General features: G+C 44.4%; 1 protein-coding gene and 1 long non-coding RNA gene across 4 annotated transcripts in view; one reads left to right on the top strand and one right to left on the bottom strand.

Moving 5' to 3' along the window:
- The window catches only part of LOC144668875 (sphingosine 1-phosphate receptor 1-like), a 125,147-nt gene that overhangs the window by 15,589 nt on the left and 86,965 nt on the right, over positions 1-22,593 (bottom strand). The window lies entirely within an intron of this gene.
- Positions 10,450-15,273, top strand: LOC144668878 (uncharacterized). The gene is made up of 3 exons (XR_013573565.1): positions 10,450-10,667; positions 10,946-11,100; positions 15,171-15,273. It is a non-coding gene; the product is annotated as an uncharacterized LOC144668878 (long non-coding RNA).

Here is a 22,593-nt window from a genome sequence, read left to right as displayed (position 1 = left end):
TTAAAAAATTTTAATAAAGTTTTTGCAAAATTTATGGACATGTCCCAACTCATGTAACAGTGTCACATGAAGGGACATGTTTGGGAAATTTTATTTTTCTATTTTTGACTTTTTGACATTTAGAGCCGATCTCCCTGAGGCAGCACTTAGCCTCAAGGAGATGAGTGCGCTTTTTTGTGCGCATGCGCGAAAGAGCGTGCTCTCGATTTTGGGATTTCCCCCCCTGCCCATACAGGAGCGCATAGCGCTTCTCTGCGGACGTCACGCTAGGCGGGCCTTAATTTGCCCGCCCACGTAAAATGACGCCGATCGGAAGTGCGCCTGTGCCCGCCCGCCCTTCAACTTCGCCCCCTGTGGGGGTGAAATCCTGCCCCATGTTTCAGGGAGATGACATGCTCATGGTTAAATTTTCCTGCCATTGTGGGAAAAGCCTGCTTGTGCCCTGCCTTCTGACCAATCCAGCTAAGATTGGTAAGTCCGTGTATGAGAAAAAGCTAGATCAAAATCACATTAAAACACTTAGTGATGCAGCATGTATTATCCACTAGGTACGGATACCTATAATTTATACTGACAATGTTTTTATTGATTAGTTCTGATGGATTTTAGCAGGGTTCAGTAATCCTCAAGTGAATTTTGAAAGCTTTGTTCTGCTGGTGTTAGTTATCAAGATTAAGAGAGTGTAATTGGGACCTGTGTCACTAGGGACTGGAGCTAGTTCAGCTTGTTATATGTGTGTACATAAGCTAGAGTGTAAATGCCTTATTTGGAATTGACATTGATGCAAGTTGTTATAGAGTTGAGTAAATTGAATTTACATAGCCTGGGCTTGCTCTGGACAAGCTCACTATGGAGAAACCTGACTGGGCTGAACTTATTATGGATTTGTCTTAAGATTGACTGGCCTTACTGCAGGTTGGTCTCAGGATGAGTAGAGCATTCTATGGCCTAATTCGAGGAATGGCTGGGCATTTTTGGGTGCTCTAGTGGGCTCAGAATAGAATGTCCAAAACCTCAAATAGATTTTATTCAAATTTCTTCTTTTCCAAAGAAAACCAGCCCAGCCTCCTTAACATTTCTCCACAAATACCCAAATGATCTCAGTTGCCACTCTGCAACTTTTTAAGAATCACCTTTCTATGATTAGGTAACAAGAGCGGGGTTATTATTAGTTTTGAAAGAATACACAATACTGCAAATGAGGCCTGACCAATGCCTGAAAGAAGGTTATGGAGGGGCGTTGAATGGGAAAAGGGATCAAAAAAGAATGTGAAGTAACTCTTTAAAGATCACCTTGAAGGACCTTTTGTCAATGTATACTCCTTTCTATTACAAGGAAATTAAACTAACCATGAAAAGCAAGTTTCCTTGCCGAGAAAGAGATCTCCAAACAAATTCCCCTGGCCATTAAGCAGCTTTTGTAATGTCAGTTACAGGGGGCATTCCCAGAGAGCAGCTCCATTTCAAAACACAAGAAGATGTGACCTCAACTCAGCCTAAGTCCTGCTTCTGAGCTACGGTTGTCAGGGAACCACAACTAATTGAGATTGTAGCCTTTCCAGTCTGAAGCATTGTTTCTCAGCCGGCTCAGGAGCAGCTCTTGGGCTTGTTTCAAGTCACATCCCTCAATATTTTCAGCAAGCTACTTTGGGCCTGTAAATTATATCACTGGAGTGACACAATAAGGAAGAAGACCCAACTCGGGGCTTCCACATGGTGGTAAAAATCAAAGCAAAACAAAATTTGCTCCCTGTAAAATTTCCTTTATTTATAATACAGTAACTGTTACTTCTCCGTCCCCAATTCTAACTTCCCATTATCGTTTTGAAATGGATGAATAGTTTTACCCTTTATTTGAAAAACCTTTACTGGTACCTGGAATGTTCTCAGCAACATTTGGGTCGTCACAGTCTAACAAGTTTAGAATTTATTGTAAAGCCAGAGCCAGTTTACACTGAGTCTGAACTTGTATTGTAAATTGGGTGCCACAGCCCAGTTGACTCTGAAGAGGAGCCAACCAAGACTACCCTCCAAATCCCAATGCTGGATTCAGAATTGTTACTGTATGTGAGCTGAAGCCAATCATCACCACACCTTTGTTGCAATTACAATAAATGAAAGCTTACATTCCATGATTCTCTTAGCTTTTCCAGTGATTTCCTCTCTGCTTTCACTTGTCTTCAACTAATCCTCCTGCTTACCAGATTTTAACATTTTTCAAGAGCCTCTGCAGATTCTTAACGCATCTGTCTGTAAACTAACAGGGTAACAAACAGAGCAGTGTTTGATTTGGTGAGGGAGGAATGTTAGTCCCATCTCTACAGGCTGAATTCCAAAACAACCAAAGATACAATCAGTAAACTCTTCTTATCAATATGTCTGAGTCCCAAAACTCTGTGTCGCTTTCATAACTTAAAATTACTAAACTTAAATATTTCAGTGAAGTTTGAACAAATACATTGGCTTGTATCCAGTATGTTCCATACTTAATCCAACCAGAACCTTCTTAGTGATCTTTCTCCAAACAAGTACATTAAAGAAACAGAGAAATGTTGTTTACAGCTAGGCTCTATATTTTGTAGACTGCATTTTTTCTGAAGCTTCTGAAACTCCACAAGTCAGAGGTGTATTCTATATTGATATTAAATAGATATGTATTGATAGAATTGCTCTACACTATGTAGGGTACTTACAGGTAATAAAGCAAAATACTGGGGCTGTTGGAAATCTTAAATATAAACAGAAAATACTGGAAATGCTCAGCAGGTCTGACAGCATCTGTGGAGAGAGAAACTGAGTTAACGTTTCAGGTTGATGACCTTTCATCATAACTCCGTCTTTGACTTGAAACATTAACACTGTTTTTCTCACCACAGATGCTGCTAGACCTGCTGAGTATTTCCAGGATTTTCTATCTTTATTATTAATCAAGGTGTTCTACAGTTTATACAAAACACTCACCCAATGTACTGATAGAGGTGTTTGATATTTTATACAGATACTTTCACCCCTGAACTCTGCCTAGATTGCACGGCTACTTACCTTACTTATGATGAAAATCCATTTAAAGTGAAATTCACATCTATAAAATTGCTGCTCTTACTGCCATGGCATTGACAGTGAGACCATGTTTATAGTGAATACAGATTTTGTGATACTTTACATTTATAGTTAACTGTTTATGGTAAAACTCTCTTTATAATGAATGTTGATATAGTAAAACTCCAAAGGTAATGAAGGCTGGTACAGTGAAACTTCAAAGTACTGCATTGCTTGATTTTTTTTTTGATGGTGTTAGATGATGAATGTTGGTCAAGACACCAGGACATTTGATAGAAAAGTACATAGAAAACAATACAATTCAGCTCAACCTGTCTGTGCAACATTTGAGCTCCACACCAACAAGCTGTCCAAATCACATTTCCCTTAACCCTCCTTTTCAACTTTTCCTTTATTCACCTACTCATCAACAAGGACCTTGGTTTAAAAATCATCATTGCATAAAATGTTCTGAGATGTTTCTAAGATGGTGTAAGGAGCTACATAAACTGATTTAGTTCTGCTTCTACATCTAGCCTTCAAATTTGTGATAGGTCATATTTATTTCACTATCATTGCTAAAATATCATATTAAAGTTTTGTTGCTATTCTTTTGATAGTCTTTTGATGTGTTTATTTGAACACTACGCTTTATCATGTATAACCATCTAATGATGACTCAGTGTCTGATTCTTAATGCTGCAAACACCAATGTACATCAGAGCAGATGTATAGAATTTACTACTTAATACTTTAGGGATGACATCCTAAAATATCACAATTACATATAATTAGTCTGAAATATTTGCTAAAACATGAAATGCACTGCAGGATATGTCAACCCAGGATCCAGTCACTGAAATTTAAACCTGAGGCTAATTACAGCTATAAATCCAAGACAGTTGGGTCATAATCCTGTCTCTCAATACCTCCATAAAAATACAGCTTATGAAGTTTCTTAATGGACCTGCCCCATTCATGTAGATCTTTTAGTACATACATTGCTATTGCTCAAGTCAGATGCAGGTCAGACAACAATAGCAACAAAACTATCTTGACTATCATTCTATAAATTCAAAGGCAATCTTTTAAAATGTATTTTCTTCTGCCTCTTTTTAATAATCTCTCACCTTCTCCTTGCACTCTTGAGAGTTATTGAGGTTCTACAAGTGCAGACTGTCTCCCAGTATCTCAGCCAACTGGCTATTCCTCCTGTGTGAACCTGGACAATGACTCTTGGGGAGAATATTGAACTATGGGGGGCATCTCAGCTAAGGTTCATTCTATCCTCATCTCCACCCATATATACTTGCCAATCGGAGTTATTGGTTAATGATCAGTTGCCAACTTTCCTTCCCTAATGTGATAATATTGAGACTACTCACTGCCATAAGCAACTTCTTAAAGATTTATTTTTTATGGGATGTTGGCATCGCTGGCTAGGACAGCATTTATTGCCCATCCCCAATTGCCCTTAATTGATGGTGGTGTCCGCTGCAGTCCATGTAGGTACACCCACAGTGCTGTTAGGAAAGGAGCTCCCGGATTTTGACCCATCAACAGTGAAGGAGTGGCGATCTAGTTCCAAGTCAGGATGGTGTGTGGCTTGGAGAGGAACTTGCAAGTGTTGGCATTGTCATGTGTCTGCTGCCCTTGTCCTTCTAGGTGGTAGAGGTCTTAAGTTTCGAAGGTGTTGTTGAAGGAGCCTTGGTAAGTTGCTGCTGTGCAGCTTGTAGATGGTACACACTGCTACCACTGAGCATCGGTAGTGGAGGGAGTGAATGTTGAAGGTGGTGGATGGGGTGCCAATCGCTTTGTCCTGGATGGTGTTGAGCTTCTAGTGTATTGTTGGAGCTGCACTCATTCAGGCAAGTGGAGGGTATTCCATCACACTCCTGACATGTGCCTTGTGGATGGTAGCTAGGCTTTGGGGAGTCAGGAGGTGAGTTACTCTCCACAAAATTCCTAGCCTCTAACCTGCTCTTGTAGCCACAGTATTTATATGGCTGGTCCAGTTCCCTTTCTGGTCAATGGTAACTCACCCAGGATGTTCATAGAGGGGGACTCTGTGATGGTAATGCCATTGAATATCAAGGTGAGATGGTTAGATTCTCTCTTTTTGGAGATTGTCATTGTCGTTGCCTGGCACTTGTGTGGTGCGAATGTTACTTGCCACTTGTCAACCCAAGCCTGGATGTTGTCCAGGTCTTGCTGCATTTGGACATGGACTGCTTCAGTAGCTGAGGAGTTGCAAATGGTGCTGAACATTGTGCAGTCATCAGTGAACACCCCAACTTGTGCAATCATCAGTGAGTATCCCAACTTCTGACCTTATGATAACAGAATGTCATTAATGAAGCACCTGAAGATGGTTTGGCCTAGTTCACTCCCCTGAGGAACTCTTTCAGAGGTGTCCAGCAACTGACATGATTGACCTCCATCAACCACAACCATTTGTGCTAGGTATGAGTCCAATCAGTGGAGAATTTTCCGCCTGATTCCCATTGTCTCTAGTTTAGCTAGGGTTCTTTGATGCCACACTCAGTCAAATGTTGCCTTGATGTCAAGGGCAGTCATTCACCTCACCTCTTGCATTCAGCTCTTTTGCTATTGTTTTGACCAAGACTTTAACGAGGTCAGGAGCTGAGTGGTGCTGGCAGAACTCAGACTGAGTGTCAGTGAGCAGACTATTGCTGAGTAAGTGCCATTGATTGCACTGTCGACGGCACCTTTCGTCACTTTGCTGTTGATCGACGTAGAGTAGTGGGGTGGTAATTGGCTGGGTTGGATTTGTCCTGCTTTTTATGAACAGGACATACCTAGTCAATTTTCCACATTGCCGGGTAGATGTCAGTATTGTAACAGTACTGGAACAATTTGGCTAGGGGTGCAGCTAGTTCTGGAGCACATGTCTTCAGTATTATTGCCAGAATGTTGCCAGGGCCCATAGCCTTTGCAGAATGGAATTATTGACAGGATCCGGCCAAAGTGGACTCGGAGCAGCTACTTGTAGCAAAGTCCAAATCAGGCCAGTGGGAGTCATTCAAAAAGGAACTAGTGAGAGTTCAAGGCCAACATGTTCCCGTAAAGGTGAAGGGTGGGACCAACAAGTCCAGGGAACCCTGGATGTCAAGGGATTTAGAGGATTGGATAAGGAAAAAAAAAGGAGGCTTATGGCAGATACAGAGGGCTGAAAATTGAGGAAGCTCTAGAGGGGTAGTTAAATAAGTAATTAGGAGAGCGAAGAGGGGGCATGAAAAAACACTGGCGGGCAAGATAAAAAGATCCCAAGGTATTTTATAAATATATTAAGGGCAAGAGGATAACCAGGGAAAGAGTAGGGCCCATTAGGGACCAAAATGGCAATCTGTGCGTGGTGTTGGAGGACGTAGGTGAGGTTTTAAATGATTACTTTTCACCAGTGTTCATTATGGAGAAGGACGATGTAGGTGTAGAAATCAGGGAGAGGGACTGTGTTATACATGAACAAATTGGCATTGAAAGGGAGGAAGTATTAGCGGTTTTAGCGGGTTTAAAGGCGGATAAATCCCAGGCCCAGATGAGATGTATCCCAGGCTGCTATGTGAGGCAAGGGAGGAGATTGCAGGGGCTCTGACACTAATTTTCATATCCTCCCTGGCCACAGGAGAGATGCTAGAGGACTGGAGGACAACGAATGTGGTACCATTATTCAAGAAGGATAGTAGGGACAAACCAGGTAATTTCAGGCTAGTGAGTCTAACATCAGTGGTAGGGAAACTATTGGAAAAAATTCTGAGGGCCAGGATTAATCTCCACTTGGAGAGGCAGGGCTTAATCAGGGATAGTCAACATGGCTTTGTCAGGAGAGATCATGTCTAACAAGGTGTGTAGATGAGAGTAGTGTAGTTGATGTAGTCTACATGGACTTCAGTAAGGCTTTTGACAAGGTCCCGCATGGGAGAATGCAGGAACTCATCCATGGCTCCAGTAATGGAGTGCAGGTCTGCGTGCATCCCCGCGTTCTGGATCAGGGTCTCCATTGTGTCCACTGTCTTTCCCATGGAGACCTCCATACACGCATGTGTGGGCACCACTTAATCAGAAGGGAGGTGGATGCACTCCTCCAACTTGCATGCCACTCTGTTGAGGGTTTCCAACAGCTCTGTGTGATGTTCCCCCGCTTTCTGCTGACTCTCCATGATGAGTTGGAAGACCCAATCCAGAGGCTCGTCATCTGACTTGGACCTCACAGATGCCTCTTCCCCAGCAGTCCCCTGAGAGCTCAGCTGAACCTGCCTCCTTCTGTTGGGGACATGTGTCCATGCGGTGACCACCAGATTGTGAACCCTAGCTTGCTCTAGATCTAGGCCCCACCGAGGTGTGTCTCTCTGCGCTGGTGCAGGGTGTGGGTAAGCGCTGTGATGGGTCTTCCAGGCTGTTTATTTCAATCTCTTCAATGGAGGAGGTGTCCTCTTGCCTGGAGGTGAGGACCTGATGGAGCTGAGGGACTGGCTGGCTGAGGGTGTCTGTCGCTTGGCAGAGCTCCCTGTGAACCAGAGTAGGGATAATTATTGCATGGCAGCAGTCAAAAGCAGGAGAGAGTGCACTCACAGCTGTGTTGAGAGAGGGATGATGTGGTGCAGAATCCTCACATGGGTGTTCGCTGCTGACCTCACCGTCACCACAGGCACGGTCCACTTCCCCACCAGTCAGCATGGTGGCATGCTCCTCAAAGTGAGCAAGGGGTCTAATGTGGGCCACAACTAACCCCTAGTCTGGCACCTCTCCCTGCTGTTGTGAGCCATCTTCTCCTGATCCTGCGTAGAATGTTTGTGTGGTGAGCGGAGCCATGGACGGGATGTGGATGCGAGCTCCAGAGGGTGTGAGCCTGATGGAGATTTGAGGGTGTGTGAGAGTTAGCGGTGTTGTCCTTTGAGGTGTGAGGTCCCTGTGGATGTGTGATGGGTTTGTGAGTGTGTGAGTTGAGAGTGATGAGGTGGTTGACTTACCCTGGCGGAAGGGATGGGAATAATCATCCTCTTCCTGGACTGGATGGCTGACCTCCTCTGTACTCCAGTGGTGCTGACCGTCACTGCCACTGCCTCTCAGGCCAGATTAATGACTCTGGTGGACCTCCTGCGGCCAGATCGTGGGTAGAGGACACCGCAACGGCCTTCCACTGCCTCCAGCAGGCGCCCGAGAGAGGTATCACTAAATTTGAGGGCTGCCATCTTTGCTTTCGGTGCCTGCAGTCCTGGCCTGAAGACATGAAGTAGGCTGCGCTCTGGTGCGCTTTAAATATGGTGCCTGGAGTGAGGAAGCGCTGAGGTCGCGGTGTGGCGGGCAAATCCGAGCCCACCTGTCAGAGATCCGGTGTGTTCCCCGTCAATGCATAATCAATAAGGTGGGCGTGCCGGGATTAGGATGATATGGCATGAAAAGCTGCCATTGCAGCCAGTGGGTAAAATGTCCTTATTCCTACCCGCTACTGCACTTTGTTCAAATCTGGGACGATTCCACCCTAAGTCTAGCCCGTCTGTCGGTGGCTTTTCAACACAACCAGTGCATTAACATATCTGTTCCATGTTATCTGAACAGTTGGTGTGAATGAGCATGATGACTCATGCTCATGTGGCAATTTCAACCCCAATATTTAAAGAGACATTCCAAATGTGCAGTTTGATGGAGTTTGGAGTTGGGAGCACAACAGCAGGAATTGGCAGAATGGATTCCAGATGCTTTTAGTGACACCTGCCTGGTTGTGCTGCCGGGGATATCTCCACAGGGATATGGTCTTCCCTACTGAGAGGAAGAAGAAGCCTGCAGGTGAAACCGAAAATGTTTAAAGTTGTCCATGAGATCAGTAGTAAGAGTGTGATGGAATGCTCGTGGATTCAATGCTGAAAGGTTTAATGACCTAAGCAGGACAGGAAAGGAGCACATCACTCCTCACACCAAACTACTTTGCAAGTAAATCTATCCATCTCTGTTTATGCATTCCCCCCATTGGTCCAGCTGCCACTGACATTCATCTTCATCTTTATGCAATATTATCTCTCTCATAATTACCTTAAACAAATGCCCTCCATCCATCTGTTCAACATATTACTCTCCTCTTTCCCTCCTTGCTGGAGAGAAGAGCACAGATCATGAGGGAGAAGCAGAGAACTAGAAGTGGCCCTCTAGCCATCTTGCAACTGACAGCTATGCAGATGGAGACCCTGGACATTAGTGGAGTCTCAGTGTATCTGCTGTCAGAAATAACCAGATGGGGTCCTCTCAGCTTTCTGATGACAATTAAATATCAGACAGCAACATGGTATTTCAATACTCACTCATGTTGACTTGATGTCAGCACTGAGTGAAAAATCATGTGCATAATGATCACTTAAAATGGTCTTAGCTAACTCATGCCTTTAATCTCCCACAGGGCCTTCATGGAAGAGGTGGTCCAGGAGGATTATGACAACTTTTCAGTGGAGATCACTCCTCTGAGGATGCACTGTCACAGAACTCATGCAGCACATGCAGCAGCCCAGATGTGTACCATCTACGAGATGAACTTCCAAAATTCACCAAAGCTCCTTTGACAGTAACTTGCAAGCTCTACCACCTAGAAGGACAAGGCACATGACCAGCACCTGCAAGTTCCCTTCCATGTCACATAGCACCCAAACTTGGAACTATATCACTGCTCCTTCACTGTCCCTGGGTCAAAATTTTGGAACCCCCTTTCTAACACTGTGAGTGTACCTACACCGTATGGACTCCAGCATTTACTCATCAGCTCACCACCACCACTTGAACCCAACTGGGGATGGATATAAACATTGGCCTTGCCAATGTCTCTCAAATCCCACTAATGAATAAAAAAAATACTCACACCTTGATGGGGCTGGTAAGACAGATAGTTAGGATTTCACATAGTAACTCATACATCACAAATGAGCAACAGGAGACGGTGGAGACAGAGACAGCAATGGAAAGTCTGTGTCACAGGACTCTCCAACTCTGTTTAGTTGAATGCAGTTGCTGTGCCTTGGGTGGTTTTGATGTACAGGATACTTGTGTATCAAAAACTCTGATGTGCTGGTAAGTGTTCCAGCAGTACTGCACACAGCAAGATTGTAGGAATCCATCTCGTGCAGGAATGGCATGATGTCTCAGTTTTTTGTGATAATCCATGAAAAGAGTGCTTTTATTTTAGTCTGTACTGGAGTCCTGTGTTTGGCTGCAGTAGAGAGCTTCATTTGGAGATTGGTGACTGACAGAGTTTAAGGGTTAAATTAAGGGTTAACTTCTATCTAAAGTCTAATCTTTCTTTAATTTAGCAATTAACTAAAAGTTGTTGTTAGGGTTGCAAGAAGGTGAGTTTTAGTCCAGCCTTAAAACAGGGCTCATACATGCTCTGCTTGCAACTGCAACTAGTTAATTAGATAACTGGCTTAATCAGGTTTTCAGAGGCCAGATTCAGAGAGTATATAAGTAGGCTATTTTATAGTGCTGACTTTGTCTGCACTGGAGTGCTGTGTTTGGCTGCAGTAGAGTGCTTCAGTGGAGTTTGATGACTGAGAGAGTTCAGTGAGAAAGGAGGAGGTGCTCCTTTCTTTTTCTACCTTTGGTCAGAAAGAAGAGCGGTGCCTTTGGTAAGTAGGAACTGGTGAATAAATTAGAAAAGTGTAATATTTTATAAGTTGCTGTACTTGGATTTAACTGAGAAGTGCCAGGAATAAGGGAAATTCCGGGCCAATATAATAGAGCAATATAAATAATCCAAAGTAGAATAAAGTTAACATAAGGGAGGTAGAGTTAAGGTATGGCAGGGCAGCTCAATTAAGTGGAATGCATGTACTATAATATGTACAAAGTCATTGACGACCACATGTGCAGGAAGTACCGTCAGCTGCAGAAACTTGAATTCCAGGTTTCAGAGCTCGAGTGGCGGCTGGAGTCACTGTGGTGCATCCATGAGGCTGAGAGCTACGTGTACGGCATGTTCAGAGAGGTGGTCACACTGCAGCTCATGGGCCTGGAGACAGAGAGGGAATGGGTGACCACCAGACAGTCTGAAAGAAGTAGGTAGGTAGTGCAGGTTTCCCCTGGGGCCCTGCTTATAAATTGGTTTTCCGTTTTGGAAGCTGGTGAGGGTGCTGATTCCCCAGAGGAGTGCAGTCAGAACCAAGTTTGTGGCACCACGAGCGGCTCGGCTGTACAGGAAGGGAGGAAGAAAAAAGGAAGAGCTATAGTGAAAAAAGAAAAGTACAGCACAGGAACAGGCCCTTCAGCCCTCCAAGCCTGCGCCGATCATATTGCCCATCAACTAAAACATTTTGCACTTGCGAGTGATAGGGGATTCATTGGTTGGGGGAACAGACAGGTGTTTCTGTGGTCGTACGTGTGACTCCAGGAATGTATGTTGGGTCCCTGGTGTCAGGGTCAAGGATGTCACAGAGCAACTGCGGGACATTCTTCTGTGGAGAGTGATCAGCCAAAGGATGTGGTCCACATTGGGACCAATGACTTAGGAAGTAAGGGGGATGTGATCCTGCAATCAGAATTTAAGGCACTAGGTAGAAAATTAGCAAGCAGGACCTCTAATGTAGTAATCTCCGGATTGCTCTCAGTGCCAGTGAGTACAGAAATAGTAGGATAAGGCAGATGAATGTGTGGCTGGAAAGATGGTGCAGGAGGGAGGGGTTTAGATTCCCGGGACACTGGGACTGGCTCTGGGGAGATGGCACCTGTACAAGCTGGACGGGTTGCACCTGAACAGAGCTGGGACTGAGTTCCTTGTGGGGCGTTTTGCTAGTGCTTTTGGGAGGGCTTTAAACTAACTCAGCAGGGGTGCAAGAACCAAGAAAAAATATTAGAGAGGAATACCAGGGTGCACAAAATACTGGGATGGACAGATAGCATTAATAAAGAGAATAGCAAGTTAATAGGTAAGGTTGGGGTAAGGGAGAAATGAACAAAATCTAAATCAGGGTTACTATGCATGTATGTGAATGCATGGAGTGTGGTAAATAAGATTGGGCAGTTACAGGTGCAGATTGTTATGTGGAAATATGATGTTGTGGTTATAACAGAGACCTGGCTCAAGGAAGGGCTGAACTGGGTGTTAAATAGCTCTGGGTACAAAATGTTCAGAAGATATAGGAAAGGACACAAAGGAGGAGGGGTGGCTGTATTGGTTAAGGAGAGCGTTGCAGTGCTGGAGAAAGAGGATGCCCCAGATGGTTCAAGGACAGAATCAATTTGGCTAGAGATAAGGAACAAGAAGGGTGCAATTACATTGCTTGGTGTAGTCTATAGACCACCAAATAGTGAGAAGGATGTAGGAGAACAAATCTGCAGGGAAATTACAGAGAGATGCAGGCATTATAGAGTAATTATAATGGGGGTCTTTAATTACCTGAATGTAGACTGGGATAGTGGTAGTGTACAGGGAAGAGAGGGGCAAAAGTTCCTGGATCATGCTCAGGACAATTTTCTACAGCAATGTGTCCCACCCAACAAGAAAAGATGCACTGTTGGACCTGGCTCTTGGAAATGAGGTGGGCCAAGTAGATCAACTATCAGTGGGAGAACATTTGGGAGACAGTGATCATTGTATTATACATTTTAGAATGATGATAGAAAAGGACGATAGGCAACCCAGAGTAAAAATAAATTAACTGGACAAGAGGCGACTTTGATGGGGCAAGAACGTAGCTGGGCTAGATAGACTGGAATGAAAGATTGGCAGGAAAAACTGTAGCTGAACAATGGGCTACCTTCAAAAAATAATTATCTCGGGCACAGTCAAGGTATATTCCATCGAAAGGGAAAGGTAGGACAAACAAATCCAGAGCTCCATGGATGAAAAAGGAGATAGAAATTAAGATAATGAAAAAAAGGTGTGCTTATGACTTGTAGAAAATACAATTGAGAACCAAGAGGAACACTGAAGGCTCAGAGGGGAGGTGAAAAAGCTTATTATAAAAGTTAAGAGGGATTATGAGAAAAGACTGGCAGCCAACATAAAGGGGAATCCCAAAGTCTTCTATAGAAATATAAATGGCAAAAGGGTGGTTAAAAAGGGGAAGGGGCCGATTAGGGACCCAAAAGGGAATTTACACATGGAAGAAGGGGCCATGGCTGAGGTATTAAATGAATACTTTGCATCCGTCTTTACCAAGGAGGTAAATGCTACCCAGGCCATGGTGACAGACAGAGAAACTCTGTCACTAGAAGGGTTCAAAATTGGTAAGGAGGAAGTGTTGAATAGACTGTACTTAAAGTTGACAAGGCACCGGGACCGGATGAGATGCATCCAAGGCAGTGAGAATAGAAATTGCTGGGGCACTGGCCATAATCTTTCAGTCTTCCCTAGACTCGGGCCATGCCAGAGGACTGGAGAATTGCAAACGTTACACCCTTGTTCAAAAATGGTTGTCCGGATAAGCCCAGCAATTACAGACCAGTAAGTTTAACTTCAGTGGTGGGCAAGATTCTAGAAACGATTATTTGGGATAGAATTAGTCATCACATGGAAAAATATGTGTTGATAAGGAAGAGCCAGCATTGATTTCTAAAGGGGAAATTGTGTTTAACTAACTTGCTGGAGTTTTTTGAAGAGGCAACAGTAAAGGTCGATGAGGGTAATGCTGTTGATGTGGTGTACATGGACTTTGAAAAGGCATTTGACACAGCGCCACACAGCGGACTTGTGAGTAAAGTTATTGTTCATGGAATAAAAGGGGCAGTAGCAACGTGGATACAAAATTGGCTGAAAAATAGGAAGCAGAGGGATATTTTTCGGGCTGGAGGAAGGTTTGTTGTGGAGTTCCCCAGGGGCCGGTATTGGGACCCTTGCTTTCCCCGATATATATTAACGATCTAGACCTTGGTGTGCAAGGGACAATTTCAAAGTTTGCGGATGATACGAATCTTGGGAGTGTTGTGAACTGTGAGGAGGATAGTGTGCAACTTCAGAAGGGCATAGACAAGTTGGTGGAGTGGGCAGATAGGTGGCAGATGAAGTTCAACGTGGGGAAGTGTGAGGCATTTTTGTAGAAAGAACAAATGGACAGACAATATAAAATAAGGGGTGGAATTTTGAAGGGGGTGCAGGAGCATAAAGACTTGGGTGTATATATTCACAAATCATTGAAGGTGGCAGGACAGGTGGCGAGAGCAGTTAATAAAGCATATAGTATCCTGGGCTTTATTAAAAGGGGCATAGAGTACAAGAGCAGGGAGGTTATGCTGAATTTATATAAGATACTGGTTAGACCTCTGCTGGAGTATTGTGTACAGTTCTGGGCACCATATTATTGAAGGATGTGAACACATTGGAGAGAGTGCAGAAGAGGTTTACAAAAATGGTCCCAGGGAAGAGAAACTCCAGTTATGAGGATAGATTGGAGAAATTGGGACTGTTCTCCTTGGAGAGGGCATAGAATTAAAGCGATTTTCAAAAGAAGCAACATTATAATGAGTTACTCAGACAGTGTCCAAATGTATTAACGGGAAGCAAATTTAACTTTTGCAATTACGGTAATAATGTAATTCATATTGAGATCTTGTACTGTTCCATGTGTTAAGACATGTGTTTGTGCTTGAACATCCCTCATAGTGAGTTCTGAACCTTAGCTGTGCATTCTGGTGGCAGCGGCAAGCTGAGTGCAAGTAGCTTCCCGCATTGAGGGAAGAAAGCTGTAAAGTGCCTGATGGTCTGGAACATTCCTATAATATGGGGCAAATAGTTAGAGAGCAATATTGGCAGATGTGAGACCCTTTCTAGGAATGGAATGGATCTGAAATTGGGTTATGGACAGAGAAGAAATATGCAATTTGGATCACAGAACAAGAAGTCATATTTCATTTTGAGTTGGACATTGAATTGCCTATTATTTCTATTGCTACCATTGCAATCTTGCAGATTCAGTTGTGAATATGGTCTTGTACAATCTGCGCTACACATGGCCTCTATAAATTACCTGGCCCCTTAGCAAGGAACAATATGGAGCAGGGAGGAAAATGATTAAATAATAGTAACATTAAAATAAATGGAAAGAATGAATTATCAGTATGATACAGTAACAGAGTTGAATTTATAAGAACGGGAATGGGCCTTCAGTTAAATCAAGCCTATTCATTTTATCTAGATCATCTGTGTTCACCTTCTCCTAATCTCCAGAATCATATCCAATTGTCTCTTGAGCCCATTAGCATTGTCCAGTTTAATGTCCTTTTAATGAATCTATTACTCTGAGGGTGAGCACATTTCTCCTGACTTTCCCCTTACTCCTATTTTTTTCATTTTAGCTGAAATTTGAATTTTCACTGACAGTGAATAATTTGCTGAATCACCACAAAGTTGTTTCTTCTCAAAGAAAACAAATCTGACTTCCTTAACCTTTAGTTTGTACGAGCTTATGTAATAGGATTCATGGACTGATATATCAAAATGTTAATGAAATAATGTTCTAAAGCTGTAAAGGCTGTTAAGCCAGGTGTCTTCTGAAAGGATTTTATCAACTTCCTGCGTACTTACAGACTTCATGCATACTTTCACTAATCTCTTGGAGAATTGTAGCCAAGTTCTGCTCATGTTCAAACTTGTCTAATTCACACCTACTTTCATATCTAAGGCAAAATAGTTCGGTTCAGGCTTCAATGAATGCCATTGTTTGAAGGTGGTAATAGTTTTTGATGCAGTCTCGGAACCTTATATGCCCACTCTGTTTAGTGCTTGTAGCAGAGTCTATTAACTCTTTCATCTACATCAATTTATATCATTCTCTGCAATATATTTCAAATAGTCCACCACAGTCAAGAACATAGGATAATCTATCACAGAGATTGTCTTAATGATGTTACTTTAATAGACAATCTTAAACAGGAATACACTCTATTCTTAGGCTACCTGACCTAGGCTGTGGAAACTGACTCACTAGAAAAAAGATCAGTGAGATGTCCCAGTTCAATTTCCAGTATTCTCACACCATAGTTACTCGGTTCTCTGTTGTAATGTTGTATATTGCCTTTTATATCCTCAGGATACCCCAAAGCGCTTCACAGCCAACGAAGTACTGTGGTAATCTAGAGAAACAAGATACATCAAAACTTTTCATACAGCAATGAAATAAATAACCAGTTCTAGTTCCCTGGGCTATGTGTTCAAGTCTCTGGTGTAGGGCTTGAGCCCATGACTTTCAGACTCAGATGAGAGTGCTACCTACTGACCCAAGGCTGACATTTTTATTTCATATTACAGTAGTACAGCCTCTAATATACTAACCACTGTTTGCATTTGTTCTTTAATAGTCATTATTTAAACAGCAAGATCCCTCAACTGGCAATGAGGTGAATGGCTGATTAACTTTTTGGCAGAGTCGGTTAAAGGTGGAATATTGGCCAATGCACCAGGAAAAATAATTGCTCCTTTTCAAGTAGTATCATGAAATGTTTAATACCCATTGGAACATGAAGTTGGTGCCTCTAAATTTTTTTTTCACAAGCTGGAATGTTTTTTTATGGGGTTAAATGTCCTACTGACTTATTTGCCAGTACAAATGCCACATAACATCTCAATGCAGACCTTGGGGTCCTGGGAAAATGTTGGATGATGTTGTTGCAGCTGTGCAGAATGAATGCTGACCATAGCAAGAAGAATGTGTAATGAATGATTGAAAAGTTCTCTTTCATAGATTAATGTAATTAGAAATAATATTCTGCTAACAATTTGATTTCCACCATGTGATTGTAGTATAATCTTTTTATCAGACCACATTCATCATACTGCTTGCACATTGAGAACATAGCAAGCACATTCTAAACAAAGAACAGCACCAGCTACTCAATTCGTTCTTGGTTTTCTTAAATTATTGTTATATTACTGTCTACCTATAATACATTAAGAGGTTTGAAGGTACCATAGAATCCCTTTTGCAAGTAAACCTTACTTTGTGTGTGACGATTTGTATGATTGAACTTATATTGCTAATACTCAATGTTAATATTTTACAATGATTAAATCCTATATTACCATTTTATAATGTTAAAACCCTGTGTCCCTGGCTACACCCTTCTACAGCTAATTTCTTGCCATTCAGCCAACCTGTTTGCCAATCTGGTTGGTTGCCAAGTGAGAAACAGTTTAAAAAAAAACAATAGAGGTCATGCCATTAAATTTGGCAGGGCCTCCACAATTCCATTATTCCAGGATTTTCCCCCATCCCCCACTCCCTCCTCAACTTCCCATATGTATTGTGGTCACCAATTTTATTGTGATAACAAAATCTGCTGTGGAGGGACCTGCTCTATCATAGAAAAATAAGAAACAAACATAATAACTTAATCCAGGTATAAATGTAGAAAAGTTTACAGTTAGAATAATTTATTCTTTGTCTTCTGCATTCAACTCCTCTTCCTACAATTGAGAACAATCTTACAATGCTGTGATGTGCTGTGACATCGCGATAGGAAAACATTATTCTCCCCCCCACCCTCCCCCTGGATAAAAACAAAAAGCTAAAAGCTGCTGCGGATGCTGGAAATCCAAAACAAAAACAGAATTACCTGGAAAAACTCAGCAGGTCTGGCAGCATCGGTGGAGAAGAAATCTGTTCTGCCATTCAAAAAGATTATGGCTGATTCTCAACCTAATTCCACATTGCTTTTGTTCCACATCCCTTAACAGCTTTGGATAAGATAATTCTATAAATCTCATGTTTAAAGTTTAATTGTTAAAATTGCTGTATAAATACAAGTTGTTTATGTTCCAGAAGCACAGGGGAGGAAGCAGATTTCTGACCCACTTAGAACATATGTTGCCAACCCCCTCTCCTAAAATATGCAAGTTCTTTAAATTTGTAAACCCCTTAATTTGACCTGTCAATTAAACAAAACTAAGGGCAGAATCGTTCCAGATTTGCACTAAGTGTGGTAGCAGATGGAATAAAGGACGTTTTACCTACCGGCTGCGATGACGGCTTTTCCCACCGTATCATCCCGTTCCTGGGGTGTCCGACTTCATTAATAATTAATTCCTGGGAAACACGCCGAGTCACTGGTGGGGGTGGCCTCTGATTCGCCCGCCCCACCATCATCGCAGGCCTTCAGTAGACTGGGTGCCATATTTAAAGACCGCCTCTGTGCAGAGCTAGCACTCTTCAAGGGATAGGAAGCTGCTGGGAACTGATGGCTGCCAAAGGGAGGAAACATGCTGACCCCAAATTTAGTGACTTCTCCCTTGAGTGCCTACTGGATGCAGTGGAAGCCCGCCGTGATGTCCTCTATCTCCCAATCTGGGCGAAGACCAGCAAGCAAGGTCTCCAATCCAGTATGGGAGATGGTGGCAGCGGTGGTCAGCGCCAATGCCCTGCAAAAGAGGACAGCTACCCAGTGCCAAAAGAGGGTGAATGCTCTCATCTGTTCTGCCAGGGTAAGTCACTCTTCTCATCACTCTCAACTCACACTCTCAAACCCATCACACATCCACAAGGATCTCGCACCTCAAGGGGCAACACCAGTAACTCTCACACACCCTCACCTCTCCATAATGCTCATATCCCCTGGAGCTCGCGATATCATCCAGTCCATGGCTCCGCTTACCATGCAAACATTCTACACAGTGCCATGCGTCTTGCTCACACGCTCTCTCTATCTGTTTTCATGCAGGAGAAGCTGGCTGATAGTAGCAGGGAGAGGTGCCAGACTGGGGGTGGAGTGGCTCACATTAGACCTCTCACTCACTTTGTGGAGCATGTCATCACGCTGACTGGTGAGGACGTGGCCCATGCCTGCGGCGACGGTGAGGTCGGTGGCGAACACCTGTGTGAGGATCCTGCACTACATCATCCCTCTCAAGATGCAACTGTGAGTGCTCTCTCCTGCTTTTGACACTGCTGCCATGCACTAATCATCTTAACTTTGGTTCACAGGGAGCTCTGCCAAGTGACCAACACCCTCAGCCAGCCAGCCCCTCAGCTCCATCCAGGCCCACACCCCCAGCCAAGAGGACACCTCCTCTATTGAAAAACCAGAAATAAGCAGCCTAGAAGATCCATCACAGCTCTTACCCACACCCTCCACCAGAGACGAGACACGGACCTTGGTGGGACCCAGATCTAGAGCAGGCTCAGGTTCCCAATCTGGTGGTCACCGCACGGAAACATGTCCGCACCAGGAGGAAGCAGGTTCAGCCGAGCTTGCCAGCACTCTGAGGACTGCTGGGGAAGAGGCATTTGTGAGGTCCAAGTCAGATGATGAGCCTCTGGATTCAGCCTTCCAACTCATCATGGAGAGTCAGCAGAAGGTGGGAGGAACATCATACAGAGCTGTTGGACACCCTCAACAGAGTGGCAATTGAGCCAGAGGAGTGTGCCCACCTGCCCTCTGAAGTGGTGCCCATATGTGCGCGCGTGGAGGTCTCCATGGGGAGGACGGTGGATGTCATGGAGATCCTGGTCCAGCAGAATACAGAGATATGTGCAGACCTGCACTCCATCATGGTAGCCATGGTGAGTTCCTGCAGTGGCAATATGAGGGAAACTGGGCACCTCAATGTCCCTCCAGGTGCTCCCCTCAAGGAGTCAGGCTGGGTCCTCGGGCACCCGAAGGGAGGAGTGGCAGCTGGACACCCCTGGGTCATCCACTCGGCATCTGAGGCTGTCCTCACCCTCCGAATCTCCTTTGCCTGTGACCCCGCAACCTTGTTCTCATCACCGCAAAGGGAGCAGTTGGTCCACAGGACAGCCAAAGCAAGCCAGGTCCCCAAGGACTCAGCTGTCCAGAGGACCAACGCCAAAGTTATCAGAGGCAACAGGTCCAACCATTGCACAGGCTGTCTCCACCCCTGCTGCGGATGTCAGGGCAGCACCTAGAAGAAGTGGTAGGTGTAGAAAGGTTAAGAATTTCTGACCACAAGTGGTTGCATGGGTGAACACATTTTGTCACTTTATAATCTGAAAATATATTCACTTTCACTGAGTAATGTGTAATTATGTCTTTCAGCTTGATTGACAGGCTTTGTGAGTCCTTTCACTACATCCCCACGCCCCACTAGCAGTTCAGCTTCATGCAGCCGGACCATGAGTGATTCTGAAGGGAGAAGGCCTTTTGGAGCCTTGTGCAAGCATTCTCCCATGCACATGGAGCCTTCCTCCATCACATTCATCTCAATATCCCGAGCATTTTCAATGCTGCCTGCTGGGGTTCTGTTTCAGTTGTCCATCTGAGCTGACCTGCATCTCTGCCCAACCACTGACTGCACTCCCATGTCACACCTGTGCCCGCCCAACAGAAGGCTCCCCTCTCTTTCGATTTCAGAAGCATGGTTGTAATAAGGTTTATTTTCAGCTGCCCCCCACCCCAACCCCCCCAACATCCTTTCTTGCCCCCCCAATCACCCATGTCCTTTCCTCCATCACTGTTGACCTCCCAGGCATCACCTTCCACCTTCCCACCGTCACATACCAACCAGAAACTTTTTTTTCCAGGATGTCCAGGTGAATGTGCATGTTCCCTATCTTCCCAAAATCCCAGCTCCTCCTTCCCACCCCCAGGGTCCGTGTCTGCCTCCAAGTCCCCACCAACCACCCTCACTGTCCCTTCTACTGCTACTGTCGCACCCTCATCCTCCCACCCTCCCGTCTCACTTTGCCCCCTCTCATACTCACCATTCCCTCCTACCATACCCACCCTCAGTTCTCTTCCCAGGAGGCAGTCATCGACTCCACAGGCTCCTCCCTTGCACATTCACCTTGACATCTCCGCCCTCACTCCTTCCTCCACTCTCATTCCCTCCTCCACCATTAATTCCTCCTCCCCTGGACTCCTTCCTGCCCCTCGGCTCCTTCCCCCTCCCGAACTCCTTCCTTCCCCCTTACACCTACCTCCCCTGTTGCCACATTCTGCCCCATTACACCCTCCTGCCCCGGTACTCCCTCCCACTACCACTCCCCAACCTCAACCCCCACTTGTACATCTTCCTCTCCCAGTCAAACCGAGAACTTCCTCTTCCACTCCACCCCGGTACACCTTCCCCTCCATCTACAGCTGGATCTTCCTCTTCCACCACTGCCCCACCCCTTCAGTGATCATCCATAGCAGCCCTTTGCCCTGATGTCCCGAAGCAGACCCCAGACATAACAGAGACCCTTCCGTGAGCTGTTTTGCGGCAGAGCCCTGTCCATGAAAATGAGCTCAGCATGCAATGCACATATTCCTCCAGGGTCTGGTAGCTGTAGGGCTGCAGCATCTTCTGCTCCTCGGATGTCCGTGATATGAACAAGGCCCTAGTGGTAAGTCCCAGCTTCTGCATGTCACTCTTGTCAGGACTTGTTCTGGGCCGGCATGTTTTCCCGCTGACATGGGCATTAAATTTGACGTGGGGGGATGATTCCGGCGAGAACCCTTATAATTATATGTGGATGTATTAAAATGACGTTACTGGCATGCGGCAGTGGCCATTGACAGGTGGAATGGATGACCGCAAACTGGTTTCATGACCGCGTCAAACCGATTTTTGGCTTTCTCGCCATATTGTCCACTTGAGCCTGCCAGGATGCCTGACGCCAATGGGGACGGCAAATTCCGGCCTAGGGTTCTCATTTGAAGCCTGAAGTGTAAGTAAACTCACTATTCGTTTCAAGAACACAGTGCAATTGACTTCTTTTAGCCATGAGGAAACACATGCTTACGTGCTACTTTACATGGTATTGTGTCCAATCTTCATGAAATAGTGACTCTTACTGTTAGTGTTCACCTTTACCTAGTTGGTTTCTGTGTTCCCACTTACCAGTCATCCAGGCACAATACTTCAGCTGTGCCAAAGTTACATTTTTCAGGCTTGAGTCTTAACTTTGCCTTGCTTGAGTTAGTACACCCGTAGTTTGGGCGAGGTGTTACTTCATGACTGACTTAAATTAGCAATAAAAAAGAAAGAAAGACTTGCATTTATGTAGCATCTTTCATGATCACCAGGCATCTCAAAGCACTTTTGAAGTGTCACAACTATTGTACATAAGAAGCCAATTGTGAACAGCAATCTCCTAAAACAGCAAAGTGATGATGACTAGATAATCTATTCTTGATTAGGGGATAATTAGTTGTGGGGTGTTGGTTACGGATCGGTATGTCTCAAAGAAGTCTCTGTAGTCTCCTGTAGTTTAACTGTAAGTCTTTATTAACTACTAGAACTATTTGCACATGTACAGTAAAGGGTATAAGCAGGGAGCTGTCTCCATGCTTGGGTTGCCACACGTCTTTGCTCAACGTCACACTGACCCCTAGGCCTGGGTCATGTGCCTTCTTACATCACTGTGTGGGTGGTACTGTACTCAGGCCCACATTAACCCTACATGTGCCAGAGCCTTATACTGCAATATTGACCAGGACACCAGCAATAACTCCACTGCTCTTCAATGAAATAGTGTCATGGGACCTTTTGCATTCCCCTGAGATGGTAGACAGATCCTCAGTTTAACATCTCTGCCAAAAAACAGTGTAGCACTGGAGTGTCAGCCTTGAATTTTGTCCTCAAGTCCTGAAGTGGGTCTTAAACCCGCAACCTTTTGAGATATA

Source organism: Cetorhinus maximus, chromosome 28 (assembly GCF_964194155.1).
Source record: "Cetorhinus maximus chromosome 28, sCetMax3.hap1.1, whole genome shotgun sequence".
Taxonomy (NCBI): domain Eukaryota; kingdom Metazoa; phylum Chordata; class Chondrichthyes; order Lamniformes; family Cetorhinidae; genus Cetorhinus; species Cetorhinus maximus.
The sequence above is the reverse complement of the archived record's forward strand: the minus strand, read 5'-3'. Positions and strand labels throughout refer to the sequence as shown.